The following is a 22,048-nucleotide window of genomic DNA, read 5'->3' as shown; positions in this document are numbered from 1 at the left end:
TTACATATAAGACCTTTGTTATAATTATACAAATAAAAATTTAAAAAAAATTCTACTGCACACATCATGACCGCGTGGAATCGTGGACAGTAGATTTCGATTTAAATTCGAATTCTTTTTTTTTTACAAAATGCAGACTACCAACCTTATTAGTCACTGTCAACTTTGACTAAGATTTTTTTTTATCCGAAACGTTAACTAGGCTGTTATATCCATCGTGCTTGTAATTACACTAAGCTTTCCAAACGAGTGAATAAAATTATACAAATATTAAAAATGACTCGTATATTAGATCCAATATCCAACCATACTGGTTTGACATAAAAATCGACGTTTACATTTATGAAATACTTATTACCTGGCCCAGCTTTGCACGGCTCGAATAAGTAAGGTAGTTAAACAGCCTGTCAAACTCCCACTGTTGGTTAAAAGACTTAAATGGCGCTGCTCCAAACGGATTGGCGGATAAACTTGGCAGATTCTTATCCAGCGCGTGCATGTTTCGATGTTTCCCTTCACCACCGAACACGATATTAATTATAAATACATATTAAGCACATGAATTCAGTTGTGCTTACTCCGTGGTTTGAAGTCATCGGTTATGGTTCAGATCTTGTGTTTAGAAATATTTAAGTAGAATTAATAAATAAAATGATCATAATTTGTCACATAAAAATGTATTAAAGAACTAAAATTTTAAATTTGACAGAAGAAGCCTTTTTTAAATATAAATTCAAAATAAAATAAACAAATGCAAGGAACCTTCTTTTAAAATTGACAAAATTAAATAACAATAAAAAATATTTTAACTAAACATCTAATAACTCTAGTCTAGTCTCAAAATAAGGTTCTACATAAAACGTTTATGCTGAAGGACAAAACGTACAACTTAATTTATTTGGTTTTATTTTTGGCGTCGAACCTTATTTAGATACGAAGATTGACCCACCAGAAATATAACCACAAAATCGATGAATGATGTCGAACAAATAGACGACAAACTATAAAAAAACATTCTTTATTTATACATCAATACACTTAAAAGTTTAAGTCTGAATAATAAAAAACTTAACAAAGTCTTTTAACGACTTCCATGACAAAGTTTATAATAGACCAGACTGAAGCTGGCGAGACGAGTTCTTATGAAAGAAACATTCATATTTTCATTATAATTGAATACTCTCGTTGTTAGTCTTGTGGTCATATTGTACGGCTTCATTACTCGAGACTCTACGTTCAATCGTGTCATCAAAAAAATACTGTATTTTTTGTCATGATTTTTTTATTGAAAGTGTTGTTGGTGCTGCGTTTGAACTCTCTTCGCTCGAGACGAGTTGCCGTCCCAGAGTGAATGAATAAAGAACGCATCTGTGCTTGTGCATATAATCACTCTAATATGATCATTTTTTTTCCGTTGATTGTTGAAGAAAAACTATTAAGAAACATGATTTTTAAATGATCCAATTAAATCTGTAATTTTTTTTATTTTTTATAACGTAACACATACGTGGACATATTTTTATTTTTTGTCTTATGGCGTATTTATAAACAAAATATTATATCCTATTTTGTTTTATTTATTACATGAATGACAAATATGGTACAGTGGTCGATATCGATCAAATATTCACACATTCAATGCATAAACAATAAGATTGAAGGTCACCCATTGTAACTGTTATCAAATTCGCTCATTCACAAAACTCTTTGCCTGAAAGAAAAATTCACTGCCAAAATGAAATAAATAAATAAATATTGGACGACATCACATACATCACTCTGGTCCCAATGTAAGTAGCTAAAGCACTTGTGTTATGAAAAATCAGAAGTAACGACGGTACCACAAACACCCAGACAACATAGAAGACTAATGAACTTTTTCTACATCGACTCGGCCGAGAATCGAGCCCGAGACCTCGGAGTGGTGTACCCCTGAAAACCGGTGTACACACTACTCGTCCACGTGGGTTGTCATAAAAAAGATTATAGAATTCTTTTTTTCGTGTGTTTGTAATTTTTCGCTTCCTAAAAAGCTTGATAGATATTGATGGAAAAATAAATTATGGATGGCTCTTGGGTGTACTGTTTTTTCTCTTGACATCCAGGCCTTTGGTGTATCTTTTCTATTATTTCAATTAACGTTACAATCTTAATTTTAGTATTATTAATGACCTCAGCTATAAGATAAGCCTTATAGCTTTAGTTATAATTGGCACTGTGGTCAAAATTTACTTTTTTTTTAATTCAAAAAATGTCATTAGATATCGTGGTATTTTTTGTATCCTATTTATATTTCATTGTTTTAAAAATATCTCGGGGTAAAAATCTTTATTTAAGCAGCTGATGTTACTAAAATATATACATAAATGTCAACCCCAGCGTTCTCTTTCAATGCGCTAGCTTGAGGTTGCCTGAAAAAAAATATCTCTTTATAACTGTGAAGCCGACATAATCAATACGCGTTTTTTGTTAGTATTGAATATAAATTTAATTTGAATACTTAAAATATTTATACTGTAATATACTGTATATAAGAGAAATGTATATAAATTGCATATATTTAAAAAAACAGTACGATTGACCCTAATTACGTGAGCATGACGTCATATCATGTATATGTTTAAAATTTAGGATGTAACTTACATCGTTATGTATGTTACATCCTAAATTTAAAATAGAATTAGTTTGTTAGAGTTGATAGAGTGTCGTAATACCGCGACAGTTTATATATATAATATAAATCATGACCGCGTGGAATGGTGGCAAGAAAACTAGGAGCATTTCTCCGTTCAATCGCAATTCCAATCCTCTGGACGAAAAATTAACAAGCCGTCCTGACACCAGTGCAGGCAATAAAACGACGTGTTATACTTTTAGTATAGGTCTTTGTACTATAACTTAAAATTCAAGTGTTTAACTGCAAATGGAACAAAGACATAATAAGATACGTATATTTCATACATGAAATCCAATTTAATTTGCAACAGTGATTTAATAAAAGAACAGTTATGGATAAAATAAAATTAGATTTAAATTTGGAATTGACTCTGACGTCAGTGAGTGCCATGTACGCTGAGCACGTGATAAATTTTAAGCACAAATAAAATTGTTCTTAGCAGAAATTTGGAGGCCTAATTCAAACGTTTTATTACTTTGAATCTATTATAAAATGCTATAAAATAACAGTAACTACCAGACAGACTACTCGCTTTCTGCAGCTATATTTAGATACAAAGTTATTTAATTACTGCGAAGCATTAATCAGGGCTTTGAACGAAGGTATAAATATGGCGGTATTATTGCGTGATGAAAGGCAGTTTATGGACAAATAACGACAATAATTTATTATTTTATCTACCAACGATGCTTTGATGCTTGCTTTGTTTACACAGATATAAAATTCATTATTTTATTTTAAATTTTTTTAATACGACCTTTTTCATATGTGACCTCTCTTTAAATCTTTTTGATTTTAGTCTTAATTATAAAGTTTGAAAATGTATATTTTACTAGAGAAAAAGCTATTAGGATTTTTATAATATTAAAGTTTTTATTAATGGATATTTAAAATATAATTAACACGCTTATTTAACTTAATAGAAAATGGTTACCACTGTATTTATAAAATGTTAATATACATAACATTGTTGTAGACATACTGTGAAGCAACTGTGAGTACCCAGACTAATAAAAACATCCCGAAGGGAGTCTCGAGCTCAAAGATTATAAATAGACCTGTAACGTTAGCCCAAAGCAAAATGCCGTAAGTCACAATACAATAAAAGTAACCAAAGTATAATAATCGAGCAGTACTAACTGAAAAATAGCAAGAGAGCTTCAACACAGCTGATTGATAAATGGGAACAGTTGCTACATATTTATAAATTAATTTCAGTACGGCAATCAACAGTTGATACAATATCACATGAATAAACAAAATAGCATCTCGAAATTGGCAAACGCTCTACTGTTTACAGTTAGGCTCACCTTGTCCTATCACAATACTAAATAAATATTAACGTCATAAAAATATTAATGAATACCATATATTTAAATCTACATACATTGAAAGTTGAAAGAAATACAACTTGGTAATAGCATTAAGTATTAAAATTTGAAACTAAACATAATCAATGATTGATTTCATTGATTGAGATAAGAATATATTTAGGGTTCTGTACCCAAAGGGTTTGTCTATCCGTCTATCACATAAACCATGATAGTTAGAGAGTTACTTAAAAGCAGAATAAAATATTTAGGGGGCTCCCGTACAAGCGTACAACAGACATTATTTTTATAGATAATGGTACGGAACCCTTCGTGCGCGAGTCCGACTCGCTCTTTGCTTTTTAAATATACATGTATACGTCTTAATAAAGACATAGTTTTATTGAGAAGATGCTTAATAGCTACTATCAAAATATATTTCAGCGAATAAACGAAGTAAGACCCCTAAATATTCTTAAGTAATAAAAAAGTAACACAGTATTACTAAATTGCTTAAGTTATGCTGATTTACAAAAAAAACTTTGAACTCATTTGAAAGGGATTTCACTTAAAAACACATGTACCAAGATCGACCTCATTAACTGGCGGTGAAAAATAAAAATGGTTACCGAAAAATGTGGCCTCATTTAATGTTTCGAAAAATGAAGGAAATTTTGTGCTAAGGGGATCTTTTATTTAAATTTTTTTTCTCAATATTGGTCGCTTTAGAGTTATATTCTGTTCTTAATTTTTATATCTCAGAAAGTTATTGCATGTTATTATGTATTCCATACTAATAAATAGATTATAGAAATAAATAAACCGACTTCAAATGTAACAGAAATCGCATTAAAATTGAAGAAAAAACCATGAATAAATCAACATCCTGTAAATATTGGCTAAGGCCTCCTCCCCTTTTTGAGGAAAAGGTTTGGAGCTTATTCCACCACACTCTTTCAACGCGGATTGGTGGATACACATGTAACAGAATTTCTTTGAATATAGACACATGCAAGTTTCCTCACGATGTTTTCCTTCACCGCCAAGTAAGAAATGAATTATAAACACAAATTTAGCACACGTCCTGACCACTGGGCCATCGCGGCTTATGTACTATGAAAATAAGTTCATTCTGAACTCCTTTTTTATTTAATATAATCAAAAAACCGTTTCATCTCATTACGATAAATTAAATTTAGTAAATACATACATATTTATTCTTTAGATTAATAATATAACTCATTCTTTTTTTATTTTAAGACCTTAAGAAGATAGTGGAACCTGACTAGATACGGAAGCCTTTCAGCACCTTGTCGGAAGTCTATGTTCATTATCCAATGGTATATTAATATTGGCTGACGACGATATTTTTAACCAATCATTCAATAAGAAAAATAATTTTCTCTGATAAAAATAATGTCCACATATTTCTGAACGTATATCAAGATAACCAGTGAATCGATTATATTAAAACTTGGCACTTCAATAACGTATATCCTCAGACCAAGCGAGTACTTTAACCGAAGAAAATGAAAGAGTACGAAGGAGACAGCTGGAGCCAACACAAAAACTAAGTTGGGTGTACAGCTCGGCTTGAAATAAAATCGATATTCCAACTCGAAGCGGAGCAAAACAAAAACGACTAACATATAATCGATTTCAATATAATAATTTTAACAAATATATTTAAACCGAGTTACTTGAGATTACTCATCAGATATTCTACCGCCAAACAGCAGTACTTAGTATCGTTGCGTTCCGATAGGCTTTGGGACAAGAAGGTTCTAGAGTGGAGACCGCGAATCGGCAAGCGTAGTTTAGGAAGCCCTGTGGCACGGTGGAGCGATAATATACGGAAGGTGACTGGTAGGAAGAGGATGAGAAGGGCCGAAGATCGGGCTCAGTGGCGCGCATTATCGGGCTCATTTGAGGGAGGCCTATGTCCAGCAGTGGAATAATACAAGCTGATTATGATGATGATGATGATGATTTTCCGGTTTGAAGAGTGAGCCAGTGTAACTAGACGCACAAGGTACATAACATCTCAGCTGTCAAGCTTGATGGCGCTTTTTCATAATGTAAGGAATGGTTATTATTTCTTATAGCACCAATGTCTATGGGCAGTGGTGACCACTTACCGACAAGTTGCCCATTAGCCCATCTACCTACGTATTACATTTTAAAAAAAATACACTGATTTTTGTAGTAAAAAACTCTTCCCTTAAATTTGCATTTATTATAATCTATAAGTCTTTCTATCTTATATATTCTATCTATACTAAAAATACGAAAATAATAACAATTCAAACAAAAAAGAAAAAAAACATCATAAAATACGATATTTTCAAACAATACTAATTAATTCATTCAATGTAGAATCATTACACTTATTAATAGTCAAAGTAAAAAATAACGCCGGCTTTGAAAAGAAAATATTCCGTTATGAGAATAACCGTTAAGTCGGAAGAAACAGAGGTTTTTGTGTAATTGTATACGAATTTCTAAAAGAAAAAAACGGCCTTACACAAAGATACCATATAATGTTTGCAGTTAACAGATAAACAGTTATTTTAATCAATGAATAAATATATATCGGATATTTTGGTCGAATAGGATTGAAACCATCGCTTCGGAAATATCGTAGACGTACGTGGGTATCGTGCAGAATGAAACAGAGCGATTCACTGTTTATTGAACACAATTATTAAAGCTCACGTAGTATTGCTGTTTGCTGCTTGTCAATATAATGCAGGCACATTGAAATATTATAACAATTTTAAATAATATTTCATAACGCCACGGACAACGGAATAACAACAGATAAAAAATAATTCAAATCACAATAACTAACAGAGCAGTTCCTAGTTAGTATAGACCAATGTTCACTAAGCAACTGTACTGAAAGTACACCGACCACTTGCCACTCAGACCGGACCAATGGTACTTGTGTTTCGCTTCCGGTGATAAAATATAGTCTACGCCTTACAATGACCGCAGTAATGATAATAGATACGACCTATATTGATGGTGTCGTCCGCCGATTTCGGTCACAGCAAACAATCTCAAGGAAGACCAGACCCAAGACCCAGGACAAATTATAGTGCACAGGTGCACTGGCTATTCCCCCCTCTTATGATCTGTTTTGTTTTCAACAGAATAACCCAATTACTTTTTATCGGCCCGACCTGGGGCTTAAGCTCGGTACCAAGAGATCTGCTGCCTTATATCTAGCCACTAGGCCAACATAATATACCAACACATTATTTATAAATATATTTACTGTTTCTTTTAGAATACCAAAAGTTGTAATTATTCGTTACCTGTAACTAATCTTTATATGCATTTGCAATTACGTAACAAGATTATTTTCTTTAATAGTTTGGAAATGGTCTTTTAGAGAAAATGATTTCGAAGTTATTCAACAATGACAAATGGTACACGTGCCATAATTCCATCCTTTATATTCCCAAACACAATTCACCTTTTCAAGCAAAAGACAAATTATAAACAAAAACCGAGAACATCAAAATTCACCACGAAATAAGTAGACATAAAGACTGTATAGATGTGACGTCACATCCCATCATAGCCTTATGAGAATTAAGTAAAAGTAGGCCGAACTCCGTAACTTACTATCCAAGGCTTTTGAAAACAAAGGTAAAGCTCTGTTACGCGTAATGAGGGGTGGCAATAACGTCTGTTACTCACTACGAAGCGTTTACCGAATCTATATACATAAAGAAATAACATTTGTATGTCTGGCTCTTCGCTAACCTAAGCCATTCATCCGATTGGCATGAAACTTTAGCAAATTGTTTTGCGTGTAAATGAGATTTTTTTTTTATTTGCTTGATGTAAAAATTACCAATTCCTTACATCGCCAATCCTGGGTAGTGAAATGCCTCTTGTAAGTAAGATGCCTCTTGCGCTAGATATACTAGTTCACTTAGCCTTCAAACCGAAACGCAATAATTCTAAGTATTGCTGTTTGGCGGTAGAATATCTAATGAGCGAATGCTACCTACCAAGACAGGCTTGCACAAAGTCCTACCACCAAGTAAACCTGATCCAAATAATACGCGTGCGTCTCAGGACGTCCGACATAAGTGATAAATTAAAAAAATCGTCTGTCCGAAATATGGCTAGCGCTGTGGATTAAAGTGAGAGAGAAGGACTACCTACCGCTGCCGTATGCGTGAGAGAAAGGGAAGCCAGACAGAACAGCGCCGTAACGCGTTACGTAACGAAGCTGTTTACCCTCCCATAAGAAATTATCACATAAATACAAGTTCTTTTTTGTATTTTAGTCCTTCAATAGGTATAAACGTTATTCTACCCGTGTAGAGCCGAGAAGAGTAGCTAATTTGTTATAAATTTTAAGTACTTTTAATCCTGTAAAACATTCAGAAATCTTTACAAAGATTTAAATTATATGTTTCGTACTTTATAACGGTGTTGTCAAGGGATTTTCTTAACACGATGATGACATTGAAAATCATTTTTGACAGCTTGCTTTAAAATATTTCATAGTATTAAAAGTCGAACATTTTTGTTGTTAAAAAATTGAATGTTAATTTTTTTTTTTGGTCGCAGTTCTTTTTTCAAGCCCGTCTGGATAGGTACCACCCACTCATCAGACATACTACCGCCAAACAGCTGTACCCAGTATCGTTGTGTTTCAGAATGGTTAATATTTCTTACAGCGCTATTGTCTATGGGCAGTGGTGACCACTTACCATCAGGTGGTCCATTTGCTTCTATAGTTACGTTTTGATGTGAGATATCTATCATTGCATCTAGGTGTAGGACCGATTCTTTTTTATACTGCCTACCTTCGCCGTATGTTATATAAAAACCGCCATTTTGAATGTACTCGAATGTAATTTTTTTTTAAAAGCCCGCCAAATGTACGTATACCTTTTTCCACAGATAATAAAATCCTAAATTGGGGCTTACCAAAATTAACCTTCGATTCCAATAGACATAAATCATTATTGATTCGAATCATAAAAAAAATAATATTCTAAATCAAATATAACACTTTTTCGATGTATATTATTATAATAATAAGAAAAATATATTTACTTTATTATTTATTTTACCCTATATTCATTTATTGCCATTCTTTAAATAAAAATTATTTCAATAAAAATCAATTTTAATGATTGACAGTTGACGGGCGTCCCGTGACAGTTTCGTTGATTTATTTATAAATATCCGTTACGTGATGTGACTTGTTTTAAAATTACACGTAGGTACTCTTAGTAGGTATATATCGTTAAAGTATACGTTAACATAGAAAATCTGTGCCGGTGTACTAAGCACCTATTGGTACGCGTATTACAGCAATAGAACCTTTGCCTAAAGATATTTTAAAAAAATATTATGACTTTAGTAGAAGTTTGAAAATAGAATGTTGTAATATACGAGCGTCTATGTGTGTGAATTTGTTCCAATTATATTTTATTGTTCAAAAATATGTTTTATAATAATCAAGCTTATTTTTGAAGTGTAAACTTCTATAGCCGCGTTGGGCACTTTTTGCTAGAGGAAAATCTTATAGGTTCGTGTCACCGACATGCTCATGACAGGCGCATGCGCGGCTGCCGTCTGCTGTGCGCGTTAGACGCTTTTCGGATGGGTGAAATATTTTGTGTTCGCGTCACCGACACGCTTAATAACAGTATTTCTGTAGCAATAATCTCATAATCAGAATCATTTTGTAGTGCAATAGTGAGAACTAAATAAATATATTATGATGCTTTACTATTTTTTGCAAAATGATTATAACTATAATTTCATATTATTCAATATAATTAGTAGGAAATTACGAAAAAATATTGTCGTGGAATTAGGTTCATTTTAAAATGATAATCGAAATAATTATACTTTATTCATGTAGGCTTTTGAAGCACTTTTGAATCGTCATTTCACATATTTGTTTATATCCTTGATCCTAAAGCAAAAAAACTTCTACTAAAGTTATATTTTTTAAAATATCTCAAGGCGAAGATTCTATTGCTGAAATACGCGTACCGAAAGGTGCTGAATACACCGCCACAGATTTATGTCTTAATATATAATTTAATGATATTTCTTGGTGGTAGGGCTTGGTGCAAGCCCGTCTGGGTAGGTACCACCTACTCATCAGATATTCTACCGCCAAACAGCAGTACTCAGTACTCATGTGTTTTGAAGTTTGAAGTGTGAGTAAGCCAGTGTAACAGGCTCCAGGGACGTAACATCTTAGTTCCCAAGAATCGTGGCAAATGTGCAATGTTAGGAATGGTTAATTTTCCTTACAGCACCATTGTCTATGGGCTGTGGTGACCACTTACCATAAGGTGGACCATATGCTCGTCCGCCAACCTATACAATAATAAATAAAAGAAGAAAAATAAATTCGGTTTCTAAGCCGGCGCCATATTGTAGAACTGTCGAGTGCGTTGGTTTTTTTTGTTCTGTAAGTAATTTTAATAACTTTGCCCAGTCATAAAAAGTCAGCGACAAAAATCTTCTTTTATAGTTTTGTCTTGATTTTGTTTTGTCGAAACTTTTGCTCGCATTTACCTCGAGTAATGTTGATACTTTTTAGTTTTGAGTTGTAAAAACTTTCACAATCCGCTTTGATAACGAATATGTTTTGCGACGATGGCTTAAATCCGTCACAAGTTGATGATTAATGTCATTAAATGTCCAAATTAACTTACTATATAAACAATTTTTATCAATTCCTAATAATATTTTATCTACATTATAATATTTTTTTCTTCTGATTAAAATTTAAAATTAAATTATAATCTTCTGTTGGATGGTTTGAATAAAAAAATAAATCTGGTTTCTATATTCAAAAAACAATTGCTTCATTGAGAATAGAAGAATAGTCTCATGGACATACTATTTAAAAAAAGTACTGGTATGTATCATCTTCATAGATTAACCATTTCTACCGTTATTTTTCAAATTTCGAATTACGCTTCGTAAACAATAAAATTATCATATCAAAACGAATTACTTTTTATGAATAGTAAATTAGCATTCGATATTTGAAATTGTACACGATTAAATTTGTGAGTATAAGAATCTCCTCTAGGAAAACATGACGAAATTCTCAGAGGAGCAGTGTAATGTATTACGCGGTGGAATTTAAATACGTTTTTGTTAGAAGACCGCCGTCAGTCACTTTCCGGACAGATCACGTGTCTTTCTATAAGCAGTATACATGGTGTTGCAAAAAACGATAACAAAAAAAAAATACAACTTAAAAGGGCCTAGTAGAACATGTAGCATGTTATTGTAACATGCACTTAGTGGTAGGGCTTTGTACAACCCCTTTTGGCGAAGATCCACCCTCTCATTAATTAATTTACCGTCAAACAGCAGTACTTAGTATTTTTGTGTTCCGATTTGAAGTATGCGAGGTTAACCACAGGCTCAAGGGACATAACATCTTAGATCTATTTTTTATCATCTTACTTTTAAGACTCGTCTACGTGAGCACATATTGTCAGAAAGCCCCTGGTATACATGAGTACTATATGTGTATGTATATTGTTATGTATTGTCAATTATTAAGTACCGCCATCATGGTTTTCTGTTTGACCTAAAGGTTGACTGGCAGAGAATGCCTTCAGGCATTAAGTTCCGCCTTTTGTACCATTTACTTTGTGGTGGTCAATAAAGTATTTAAATAAATAAAATAAATGAACATCTTAGTACCCAAGGTTTATGGGCGATAGTGACCACTTACCATCATATGGCCGAGTTGGCCGACCGTCTACCTACAGAATAAAAAAATGTAAATCTTACGATTTCATTTACTTAGTTTTCATGCCAATAATATGATCACAAAATATTATTAAACAAATTATGGCATCTGATTGTCTATCTGAATGCGATAAACTCAACAATTACCAAACGGATATTCAAGCAATAATTTTGGTCAAATTTCGACCAATGAGCGATCACTAATAAACATAAAACCGTGCAAAAATTATGTTTACTTTGGTGTGTTCCGATTTGAACCCCCGATATACGTTAAAAACACACACACAGCGTTTATCCATTGTGTAATTATGGTTAGTTACTTACAACCAATTTATAACCTAAAAATATCACATGAAATATATTTCGTTTTAAAAACGTATCCTTTAAGCTCATCGCATAATTAACTACGAACCGACTATAATTAGGTTAATTGTCGAATTACAATTTCGCCGTCAAATTATTCCACAGTGACATAATATATTATGTATGTTACTGGTAAACATACGGGGTTCGGTGGTCTCTTTTTAAATTTTATTTGTTTAAATAATATAAATTTTAATTATTAATTTAAACAGGTTGGGTTGAACCAATCCTCCAGTTATAACAAACTTGGTGAGGCAATACATTTTAGGGTGATTTTATTAAATTTAAATTTGATAAACAGATGTACGATATTTTAATTGTTTGTCAAAAAGTTCGACTGTGACCCATTCTGCCTTTGCTTAGTAGTCGTAAGTAACAGTCTGTAACTGTAACAAAAACCAGTCAGTTCTACTGTTCAGTATAAAAATGTGCTCGGGACGAAAGACAGAAGTGATAACTTAAACTAATCTAAGTTGAACTATTTAATATTTAAATTGTTTAACTTGAGAAAATCTTAGGTTATTACTTAAATTTTATGTATATTAATATCATACTGTAAGGAAAGGTTATTTATTAATGAATTTTTTTATTGATTATAAAAATTATATCATGGTATAACACTTGAATACGTATTAAAATTTTGTGTATATAAATTATTAGTATCATTATTGCCTGCCTACCGCTGCCGTATGCGTAAGAGAAAGGGAAGCAAGACAGACTGGCACCGTAACGCGTTACGTAACGAAGCAGTTTACGCTCCCATAAGAAGTTATCACTTCGAAAATACTTATTAAGGTAATCTCTTAGAAACATTTTTGAATCTATTATACTCAGTCAAATTTATTAAGGAATTCGACTAATGACATAAATAATTACAAATACATAATTCCCAGCGTTTATTTCAAGATTTAGAGATTTAGTGATTAAGTTAATATAACGTTGCCGCTCGCTACGAACAGTCAATCATCGAGATAAAAATCAATATTATTTACTGGACAAATATAACTCATCTCTTAAAAACATTGTCTGGAGCTAAATTCACTACACTGTTAAAATGAAATTTGGTTGATACACTTGTGGAATATCATTCGACAAATATCCCAAAAAGCCTTTAAACAACCGACAAATGAATTATAAACTCAAATTAAACACGAGAATCTCATAGTATTTTCCTAATTTTTAAGGTTCAGATTGTGATTTTGATATGATGTCTCGTAATTTGTGAACGTTTTGGCTTAATAATTCAAAAGTACATTGACTCCTATTGGCTAAGTCTCCCCAGTAAATCCAACGCTACCTAGTCTCAATATTTTAAAATTAACTTTGTATATTTCATTTTTAAATTTAATATAAAATACAAAGAAGCCAATATTACTTTAAAATCTCTTCGTTATACTAATCCAGACAAGCTTTAGAGATTTAGAGAGACTTTCCTCGGGACATCCTTCACCACACACGAGATGCACAGAAACCTAGGATTTAGAAGTCCGAGTCTAAAGTCCTTAACGTTGCTATACTAATATATTTTTATATAACAAGTCATGCTGACTTCGCATAGGTAAAATAAGGATTTATCACGAGTTAATTTTCACTCCCGACCCGAGATGGGGGGTGTTATGTTTTACGTCTATGCGAGGCATTAGCTCAGCTCGTACACCGAAACGATTTTAATTTTGTTGAAGGTATTAATTGTATATCTTAGCTATGATTAAAGAAAACTGTTCAGATATTTGAAGATCATTAGATATTTACTAGTTGTTGAAGATATATACTTACTTAACTTTGGTGGTAGGGCTTTATATATATTGTAATCCGGCGGATCCGGAATCATTATACCTAATTGCTAGCACCGGATCCGGGGTCCGGATCCGGTGCTAGCAATTTAGGCAAAATGATAGAACTGTTGCATGAGTACTTTTGCATGCATACTTTATATGCGCTTAATTGTTAAAAACTCTTTAATCGAGGCTTGATTAAATTACATCGTTAATGTACTGCAGAACATACTATCAGCACTGCTTAAAAAACTTCGTTTTTGATACTGAACTGATATTATTGGCATGAGCAAGAGTCATGGCCAAAGAAGGCAAGTTTATGAATTGTTATGAAGAGCTGTGCTTCGCACATTAGCTATGATTAGCTCTGGTCGATATTTATATAAAAATAATGAATAGAAGGCAGATGACCGCCTGGCAACATCGCCAACAACATCAAATGAATCACATACAGATGACGAAGACACAACGAATGATGATGAACAAGGAGTTACAGTTACAATAACTGATCCTCGTCATCCTTATCTTTCTACGGCAGAAGTAATTCTTAGAAACAATGAGTTTCTTCAATAAGTGCGAAAAGTGGTAAAGCTTTTCAAAAGATTGTCTACTAAAAACGATATGTAACTGCAAACGTATGTGACAGACGAAACAGGTAAAGAACAACGCCTTACTTTGCGTTACCGCTAAAAACCTAATTAATTTTTTTATTACCGTAAGTGGCTGAAACTACATTTTTTTAATTATAATACAAACTAATTACTGTGGTAATTGTGCCACTCATTAAACAGATTTATCAAAACGTATTTAACTGAACCGGTCGGATCCGGCCGGACTGAAAATCACGCCGGATTGCAATCCCTATTACCAACTCACAGCAGAGGTATCGTGTTTCGATCCCGCAGCCTCTCCGATCCGGGTTAAAGTCGGCCATCATTGTCGGTTTCAGTGGTTGATAATCTCACATTACCCGGTGATCCATCTCGAATTACAAAATTTAAAGCTGTGCCTACGTATTATCTTTTATTAATGTAAGCAAAAATCACTGTCCATAATGGCACCTAGAAACAAGTCGATATTCAATATGCTACTTCGCACTGTAATATCGTCGTAACAATTAAATATTGTAAATTATATTACAATACATATATCCATACACAATTGCCTTTCATTACATCATTCACAAGACAATAAAGGCAAAAAGCAATATTTATATACAGAAAACGCTTAAAGTGAATACACTATTCGTTTTCATGTAAATTATTAATTAAAGAGATTATATTACAGGAAAATTGTAAGAATTTCGTTTGTAATCAACCTAGGCACATTGTTTTACCGAGTTTAAATATTTAATTGTTTTAATAAATCACAAAACTATATTCTAATAATTTGGTATCTCAGTTGATTATTTCCGTTTACATTAAAATATTTATTTTGTTTAATAACATGGTTTTTATTTTGACTCGAAATTGAACTTATAATAAAAATCGGAAAACCAGCCATTCGTTTGCTACATACCGAGAAAGGTGTGCTGGCAAACAAAAAAACTATAATATTAAAATTAGTAAATGTCTTCAATTATAATTCAAAACCCAACGTCCTCGAAGTTAAGTGCAATAGTGAAAAATAAATTATTGTGAAGTTTGTGTGACTAAGATAACAAGACGGTAACAATCATTTAAGGTGACCAAAAATTATGAACGAGTATTGTTTTTAATAACGGACCCATTTCAATTGAATTATAAACACTCCCAATCTTACTGAAAGATTATAAACAATCGAAATTTGATGCATTACCAACTATTTTTGGAACGAAGTTCTTATACTCGGCTTACGAGTGATCTGGCAGATTTCCTTTTCCTCTCTTGCCGTCTCTCTCTCACTTTTTATTATATAACATTATTTAAACTTAATTTTTGTTATTGTTTTAATTCATACAGGATTATTAATAACAATTTTATCATCATTTGATTGTGTTTATTATTGAATACGTAATATATATTGAAAGCAACTAGATTTCCTACGATACATATTTATTTTGAATCGTTAAGTGGCAAGCCGGCTGGAGGCTGTGACTACTACTGCCCATGGAGACATTTGACTCGAAGACTTGTAGGCTCCGACCCGTTCCCGGCATTTAAGAAATAAGTACTATTCCTAAGCCATATCGGTGCAGAAAGACGCCTAAGAAAGCCAGCCAGCTTTGCCGTAAATTTCTCCGAACCGATTAGACTCAAGAAAAGAGCGTGCGTATTTCTTGAAGCCGGCAAAGCACTTGCAAGCCTCTCGGTGTTACAGATATCCATAAGTGTGGTGGTAGTCACTTTCCATCAGATGAGCCTCCTCGTTTGTCACCTATATCATCAAAAAAGTGTATGCACCGATCCTCGTTAGAGCAGCGTGGTGAATAAGCTCCAAATCTACTCCTCAAAGGGTGAGCACTTAGCCCAGCAGACGCTACATTAAACATTGTGCTGTCATCTTAAATTACTCGAATTGTGCTCGAAAAGGTTTAACATCAATAATAAAAAAACATCTCTTCACGAAGTTATCCAAAAGGGTATAACCTAATATTTACAATTTAATTTGCATTCAAACATGTCACGAGTACGCGTGTGTACATTTTTACCGCAACCGTAAAACGTCCTCACCGCAGCGTAATTTATTATTTAAGTACCAAATTCAACCGTAACGCTGCATTTATGTAGGTAAGTAAATATACATTAGAACGCACCCTTAGGATATTTTTAGGTGGGTAGGGTTCCAAAATAATTTTATTTTAGATAGATGCTCGCAAATATATATTTTTTATTTTATTTATGACATAATCGAACGATAATATAGTACACCTGATGGTAAGTGGTCACCACCGCTCATAGACATTGACGCCGAGGCGAGCCCTTAGAAATGTTAACCATTCCTTATAACACCAATGCGTCAACAACCTTACGGACTAAAATGTCAAGTGTGTTTCAAACCGGAACACAAAAATATTGAGTATTGCTGTTTGGCGGTAAACTAAGTGATAGAACCTACCCAGCGCTTGCACAAAGCCGTACCACCAAGTATTCCTTTATAAATCAGCTAGACAATATGATGGAATTACGTATCACTATCAGAGTAGCGACCTGTCCTGGCTTCGTATGCATTTATTAATAAAGAAAATTATTAGTACACTTGGCAAGAATATATATATGGGTATAATTGTTTTATAACTTTTAATACCTGTATAGCCATATGCGAAGTAATTTTTTCGAGTCATTATTAATCCTTATTTAGAAAAGTAGACATTAAACATTACATAAAAAATATTAAAATGAATGCATTAATTATATACAAATAAAAATTAAAAAATATTATTGTAACGGTAAATGGTGCTCTGGGCAAAACATGAACCAGCCCTCCTATCACCAGTGGAGGCAATAACGCGAGATAATAATAATAATAATAACCCCCCCAGGGGACCACCTTGTCGTGGTGGGGGGGCTTAAGGGAAGGTATGAATGGTCATCAAGAACTAAACCATATATACCCTGTTAATAAACGAAACAGGAGGTACATAAATTTAATAGCCGCTAATACCTTGGCTATGCCCTTCACAACTAACGGTCCCGAACCCAAAACCCAAATGGAGATGAGTAAAAGAGAATACAATTTACGGCCGCTTCCCGGGGTTCGCCGGGGCGCATCTGGAGCCGATGCTGGATGCTACAGCATGCGAACCATCGGTGGTGAGGAGCTGAGCAGGCGGGCACTCATCAACACAAATGTTACAGCCGGTCGCTGTGAGTTGAACAGGCGGACTCACAACGTAGAAACTACAGCCGACCCCTTGGGCAACGAAACAAATACCCCTTCGACTCGCCCCCAGCATATGACCCAAGCAGAACACGAAAAGGACTCCGATATGCTTAACGAAATAATTTCAGCCTCACCTTCACCCTTCAATTCATATGAATCACCTAGTTCATCTCCACTTTCATACCAGGTTTCATCAAGATCAAACATAATTTCACCTATGTCTGTGGATGTTGTGCAGGAGGCACATGCCATTGAACCTACATCCGCCACAGGCACAAACCGTGCGCGTAAAAGATGGTCAGACGATATGAATAAATTCATCTGGCGCACGTACCTCATTGCCACAAAATTAAACACAAGTAAAATATACCTTGCTCATCTACACCACGAATTTTCACTAAAATTTCCTCAGATGCAGGCATCTAGACAGAGACTAGGTGACCAATGCCGTGCTATAGTCAGAAATAAATTACTTCCCCAAGAAATATTAGAACAAATAAAAGAAGAAGTAACAGAGAGCCTACAACAAACCAACAACCAAGATAGAACACAAAATATTCCAACTAATTTAAGCATGCAAATACACAATAGCCACCAACAAGGTATAAGGCAGAGAAGAAGATGGACCACTGAGTATAATGAAACCATTATTAGAAACTACTACAAAATTACAGAATTAGAAGAAAATAGATCAGCTTACCGTCAACCCCTTCATCAAGCGGTAATCGCAGAACACCCCGAATTATCAGAAGTAAGTGAACAGCGAATATCAGATCAGCTTCGAGTTATTTTAAATAACAAAATGATTAGTGATCAAAAACTTAAAGAAATCCGTGAAGAAATATCAAACGATCTTCGTTTGCGTCGTAACCATCTTGAAAATACTTCACAACACTTGACTATACCACAAAATGCGGCACCCGCAGAAAATAACAACCACCCACATATATCACCGCAAACACAACCAATACTAGACGTCTCTGCCATAGCTGAACAGGACCAAACCACTTATTATCTAGATGTGGAAAAAATTAAAAAACAATACAACATTACATTAGAAAAATTTCAAAACACCAACCCAATTAGCCGTCCCTACATACCAAAACAAAACAGCTCAAGAAAACTAGCCCAAATTATCAATGTCATCAACACCAAAATACTGCCTCAACATATTTCAGTCGAACAAGATTTTGTAACCACTCATACTCTTATTTACTGTGCTGCCTACACAGCGGCTACCTGCAACGGAACTAACATTAAGGACATAACCAGCCAACCTCGCCAACTCCAGAAAAGAGTACCTGCATGGCAGAAAAGGTTACAGAAAAAGATACAGGATCTCAGAAGAGACATCGGAAGACTCACAGAACATATTAACGGTAATAAGACAAATAGGCTTACCTTACTAGTAGAAGCGATAAAAAATAAATACAAAATACACTCTCAACATGAAGAACCTAACTCAAGTAACGAACATTTTCTTGACACCCTCAAACAAAAACTAAATGCCGCATCTAGTAGGCTAAAAAGATATTTAAATTGCACTCTTAGAAAATCACAAAACACACAGTTCTCTAATAATGAGAAAAAGTTTTATAGAGTCTTGTCATCTGCCACACAACGCAACACAAGTACAAATACACAAGACTTAACACCACCACCAGCCAATGCAATACATACTTTCTGGTCTAGCATATGGAGTGATCCAGTATGTCACAATACAGACGCTGCGTGGCTAGTTACAGATCACGAAGTAATTAATTCTATCGAACCTATGAATTTTGAACATATATCTGTAGAAGTGTTCATGCGAGTACTCAATAAGGCGCACAACTGGAAATCACCTGGTAGCGACCATATACACAACTATTGGTATAAAAAGTTCACATCAACCCATTCATTACTACACAAACACATGAACAATTTCATTCAAACACCAAACTTAATGCCGCACTTCGTTACACAGGGCCTTACCTTCATGATACCAAAAGACACTGACCAACAAAATCCAGCTAAATATCGTCCAATTACTTGCCTGCAAACCATTTACAAAATACTTACAGGATGTATCACTGAACTCATACACGAACATATTGCCGTTAACAATATTCTTGCTGAAGAACAAAAAGGATGCCGAAAAGGTAGACAAGGTTGCAAAGAACAGCTCGTAATAGACTCAGTAACAATGAAACATGCTATTTCTAAGAAAAAAAATATTAATACCATGTATATAGACTACAGGAAAGCTTTTGACTCCATACCACATAGCTGGCTTCTTTATGTATTACAACACTATAAAATTCACCCACAACTTATTTATTTTCTTGAAAACTCTATGCAAAACTGGAAAACAACTCTTAAAATCACGGGACATGCTAATACTGAAACACCTGACATCTTAATACGACGAGGAATCTTTCAAGGCGACGCCCTTAGCCCACTGTGGTTTTGTCTAGCACTAAACCCTCTGTCCAATATGCTCCAAAAATCCAATCTCGGCTACATTATTACCACTCCACACAAAGACACCACTCTCACACACCTCATGTATATGGATGATATTAAGTTATACAGTGACACTATACAATCACTACATCACCTTGCAGACATCACCCAAACTTTCTCAAAGGACATACACATGGAATTTGGAATAGATAAGTGTAAAACATTTTCGGTCAAAAATGGAAAAATCGTCCCAAATAGCTACATCTTAGAATCAGGAAATATTATTGAACCTTTAGAAGAAGAAACTACTTATAAATACTTAGGCTTTCAACAAGCTCGAAATATTAACCAAAAAGAAACAAAAAATAGCCTTAAAACTAAGTTCAAACATCGCCTAAATATCCTTTTCCGATCTCAACTCAACTCCCACAATTTATTTAAAGCAATCAATAGTTACGCAATCCCAGTACTTACATATTCTTTCGGCATAATTAACTGGTCCCAATGTGAGCTCCACAACCTTCAACGTATGATTAATACTACTCTAACTGCCCACCGAAAACACCATCCTAGATCTTGTGTCCAAAGAATGACTCTACCCAGAGGTGAAGGCGGACGAGGCTTAATAGATATAGTCAATCTGCATAACAAGCAAATTACATCCCTGAGACACTACTTCCATCAACGCTCAGTATACTCTCCACTTCATGAAACAGTAACGCTCGCAGACAAACGCTTCACCCCACTAAACCTTAAAGACCGACACCCGCAAAAAAACGAACGGATTACTGACTTGAACGAAAAAACTGCTTTATGGAGACAGAAATCCCTTCATGGAAGACACCACCACGATTTACAGCAATCATATGTTGACAAAGCAGCGTCAAACGCTTGGCTGAGGCGTGGTGAACTGTTTCCTGAAACGGAAGCTTTTATGTTAGCGATCCAGGATCAAGTCATTGACACCCGGAACTACCAGAAGCACATAATACGCACCTCTAATCTTCAATCAGATACATGCCGACACTGTCATTCTAATCCTGAAACCATTCAACATATAACTTCTGCCTGCCGAGCCCTTGCGCAAACTGATTATAAACATCGACACGACCAAGTGAGCGCTATTATACACCAACATCTCGCACACAAATATAATTTTATAGATAAGAAGATCCCATACTACAAATACAAACCCGACACCATACTAGAAAATAACAGATACAGGATATACTGGGATAGAACCATAATAACAGATAAAACAATACATTTCAATAGACCCGATATCACACTACATGACAAAATTAAAAAAAATGTTTATCTTATTGACATAGCTATTCCTAACACTCACAACATACAGTCGACAATTTCGGAAAAGCTTAGTAAATATCAAGACTTAGCAATAGAACTGAAACGTCAGTGGCGTGCAGACACCATCCATATTGTTCCCATAGTCATCTCATCAACTGGGGTCGTACCCAAAAGCCTACAACGCAGCCTTGACATATTACACATTCCTCATCACACTAATCATTTACTCCAAAAGGCAGTAATCCTCAACACTTGCCGCCTCACCCGCAAGTTCCTTACGACTTCATCCATCTCAGCTGCCATTACCTAGCTCCTACTAGCGCTTGGCTACGGCCCGTGTGTGTAGGATTTAGTTACCTCATAAAAGAGAAAAAGTAAAATAACAATATAATAATAATAATAAAACAGCTTTATTTATTCCACAAACATAAATTGTAACCATTGTAAATTGAACCATTTTGATTTGTGGACCCCCTCAGGGTAAAAGCCTCCTCCGAAGAATTCCATTTATTTCTGTTTTTGGCAGAGGTCATCCAGTCCCTTCCTATGTAGGCCACAATCTCGTCCTGCCACCGAGCGCACGGGCGACCTCTCTTTCTAGC

Source organism: Vanessa tameamea, chromosome 27 (assembly GCF_037043105.1).
Source record: "Vanessa tameamea isolate UH-Manoa-2023 chromosome 27, ilVanTame1 primary haplotype, whole genome shotgun sequence".
Taxonomy (NCBI): Eukaryota; Metazoa; Arthropoda; class Insecta; order Lepidoptera; family Nymphalidae; genus Vanessa; species Vanessa tameamea.
The sequence above is the reverse complement of the archived record's forward strand: the minus strand, read 5'-3'. Positions refer to the sequence as shown.